Source organism: Oncorhynchus keta, unplaced genomic scaffold (genome assembly GCF_023373465.1).
Source record: "Oncorhynchus keta strain PuntledgeMale-10-30-2019 unplaced genomic scaffold, Oket_V2 Un_contig_11544_pilon_pilon, whole genome shotgun sequence".
Taxonomy (NCBI): domain Eukaryota; kingdom Metazoa; phylum Chordata; class Actinopteri; order Salmoniformes; family Salmonidae; genus Oncorhynchus; species Oncorhynchus keta.
The window spans coordinates 8,409-12,017 of record NW_026277538.1 but is presented as its reverse complement, the minus strand read 5'-3'; the positions used below and the strand labels follow the sequence as shown (position 1 = coordinate 12,017).

Below are 3,609 nucleotides of genomic sequence, written 5' to 3'. Positions count from 1 at the left end.
TGCCCTTCAACTGGATCGCTGCCCGCACCTGCCCACCCGTCTAGCATCACTACTCTGGACGGTTCTGACTTAGAATATGGGACAACTACAAACACCTAGGTGTCTGGCTAGACTAAACTCTCCTCCAGACTCATATTAAACATCAATCCCAAATTAAATCTAGAATCGGCCAGTATTTCTTAACAAAGCCCCCTTCACTCACGCCGCCAAACATACCTTCGTAAAACTGACTATCCTACCGATCCTCGACTTTGGCGATGTCATTCACAAAACAGCTTCCAATACTCCGCATCCAGTTTGCTGAGTAGTCTATCACAGTGCCATCCGTTTTGTCACCAAAGCCCCTCATACCACCTACCACTGTGACCTGTATTGCCTCGTCGGCTGGCCCTCGCTACATATTTGTCGCCAGACCCACTGGCTCCAGGTCATGTATAATCTATGCTTTCCTTTCAGTTCTCTGCTGCCAATGACTGGAACGAATTGCAATAATCGCTGAAGCTGGAGACTTATATTTCCCTCACTAACTTTAAACAGCTATCTGAGCAGCTGTACACATCGCTGCAGCTGTACACAGTCCATCTGTAAATAGCCCACCCAATCTACCTACCTCATCCCCATACTGTTTTTATTTACTTTTTGCTCTTTTGCACACCACTATTTCTACTTGCACATCACCATCTGCTCACCTATCACCCAGTGTTAATCTGCTAAATTGTAATTACTTCGCTACTGTGGCCTATTTATTGCCTTACCTCCTCATGCCATTTGCACACACTGTATATAGACTTTATTTTTTTTCTTATATTGACTGTATGCTTGTTTATTCCATGTGTAACTCTGTGTTGTTGTTTGTTGCGCACCGCTCTTGTTTTATCTTAGTCCAGGTCACTGATTGTAAATGACAACTTGTCTCAACTGGCCTACCTGGTTAAATAAAGGTGAAATTAAAACATTTTTAAAAATCTTAAAAAACGCAGTTTCTTATAGGAATCTTATAGGAATGCTATAGTGCTTTTTCGTAAGGGGGAGCCAGTTTGACTGTGGTGGAGTAGCTAACGTTCGATGAGCAAAGACTAAGAGTGCACTCTGGTCAAAGAGTGATGACAGATAACCCTGCAAATGAAAACGTTCGAAGGATTACTTACCCTTACTTACCCTATCCTAGGTATTCCTTGAAGAGGTGGGGTTTCAGGTGTCTCCGGAAGGTGGTGATTGACTCCGCTGTCCTGGCGTCGTGAGACAAACTCTGCTAGGCTATGAGTGATTCATATATTAGGGATATACTACATTGGTTAGCTAGCTAGCCAACGTTAGCTCCCATCTGCCTAGTACTGTTATCTATGGTATAACCAAAGATACTGTATATAGAACCAACCCCAAAATAGTTCATCCGTGTCGTTTACAGTGGGAGCAAATTAAGCATATTGGGCGGAGCAAACAAGGAGGTTGGCAAAATCAGAGTTAGCGAGATCCCATTTGAGGCATTTGCATATTTTCCTTTAGGGAACGCCTCATCTGTGAAGTGCGCATGTGCACAAACTAAATTCGACTTTGCACTCCTTGAAATTGTATTGGTCACGTACACGTATTTAGATGTTATTGCCGGTGTTGAGAAAATGCTTGTGTTCCTAGCTCCAACAGTGCAGTAGTATCTAACTAAATGCTTGTGTTCCTAGCTCCAACAGTGCAGTAGTGTCTAACTAAATGCTTGTGTTCCTAGCTCCAACAGTGCAGTAGTGTCTAACTAAATGCTTGTGTTCCTAGCTCCAACAGTGCAGTAGTGTCTAACTAAATGCTTGTGTTCCTAGCTCCAACAGTGCAGTAGTGTCTAACAATTCACAACAATACACACAAATCTAAAAGTAAAAGGATGGAATTAAGAAATATATAAATATTGGGATGAGCAATGTCGGAGTGGCATTGACTAAAATACACCTACCTACATGTACCCTGCACATTGACTAGGTACCGGTACCCCTGTATACAGCCTTGTTTTAATTTTATTGTGTAACTTTTTGTTTTGTTTTTTACGTTTATTTTGTAAATATTTTCTTAACTTCATTTCTTGAATTGCATTGTTGGTTAATAATGCCCCATCAGTCAGCTCTCCGTTTCCACTCTCTCAACGGAGCTGACCTGAACTGGCAGGTTTCACACCCCACATTTACATAGGGAGTGACGTGTCACATTCTCTGGCCTATCCAGAAATATGCTAAATGTTCTCTTCCTCTGAGAGAGTAAGCTGGGAGACCAGCACCCAGTGTGGAAAGATGTTTACCCACTGACTAAACTAAATACATTTAGATGTAAATGGACAATAAAGTATCAATCATTTAAAAGTAAAAAAATGTATGTACCAATCGCAGATTGGCCCTTTATCAATTCCTCCAGTACTGAACAATATATTTGAGTGCAGAACTTCAGTAGAATGCCCCTTTAAAACCACACCGTAGCCTAGTTCAACAACTGCTGAGTTGTTTTTAGACAATACTCACTGCTGTTAATAAGATCTTCTGTCTCCTCCTCTTTCACTCCCAGAACGGCTTCAACCTTCTCTTTTATTGAGACAGCCTCCTCTTCCTCCCAAAAAGGTTTGTCTTTTACTCTAACAGCCACCTCTTCCTCCTTTTTAATTCTGAAAGCTTCTACCTCCTCTTCCACTGTGACAGACTGTATCCCCTCTTCCTCTTCCACTGTGACAGCCTGTATCCCCTCTTCCTCATTCACTCCTAAAGTTTCATCCTCTTCTTTCAATGTGATAGCCTCCTCTTCCTCCTTTTTCATTCTGAAAGCTTCTTCTTCTCCTTTCACTGTGATAACCTCCTCTTTTAAGTCTATGTTCAGCCTCAGAGCTTCTTTCTCCGTACAGCAGACCTCCTCACGTCGCCATCTGCTGGCTGCATTGGGTAACGCAAAGAGGCTCTGTCAAACAATATCATAACAAATCATTTCAGTTCGTTTTTTACCACACTACTTACTACCACACAACTACTACGAAGTCGGTTAAAAGAGAAACGGAAACATCCGGTTTTCAGGGATATAGATTATGTTTAAACCAATGACATGTATCGGTAGCGTGGCCGAGCGGTCTAAGGCGCTGGATTAAGGCTCCAGTCTCTTCGGAGGCGCGGGTTCGAATCCCGCCGCTGCCAGATATTTTGGCTCCCGAGCGTCGCAACGTCGCACTGCATCTCAGTGCGAGCACTGGTTCGATTCCAGACTGTGATTGGGTCCCATAGAGTGTCGCACAATTAATCCAGAGACGTCCGGGTTTGTCAAGGGTTTTTGTAAATTAAGAATTTGGCTTGACTAGTTATATAAAGGGGAAAAAAATACAGAATTTCAAATTGATTACACGTAGATTTTTTTTGTCACTGTTGTACACAGTGGTGGAAAAAGTACTCAATTGTCATACTTGAGTAAAAGTAAAGATACCTTTTATAGAAAATGACTCAAGTAAAAGTGAAAGACACCCAGTAAATTACTACTTGAGTAAACGTCTAAAAGAATCTGGTTTTAAATGTACTTAAGTATCGAAAGTAAATGGAATTGCTCAAATGTACTTAAGTATCAGAAGTAAAAAGGGTAAACCATTTGAAATTAATA

At 41.6% G+C, this 3,609-nt stretch overlaps 1 non-coding gene across 1 annotated transcript; it reads left to right on the top strand.

The window, feature by feature from the left end:
• Nucleotides 1-3,073: 3,073 nt before the first annotated feature.
• Nucleotides 3,074-3,155, top strand: trnal-aag (transfer RNA leucine (anticodon AAG)). Its single transcript has one exon. It is a non-coding gene; the product is annotated as a tRNA-Leu (tRNA).
• The last annotated feature ends 454 nt before the right edge of the window (nucleotides 3,156-3,609 follow it).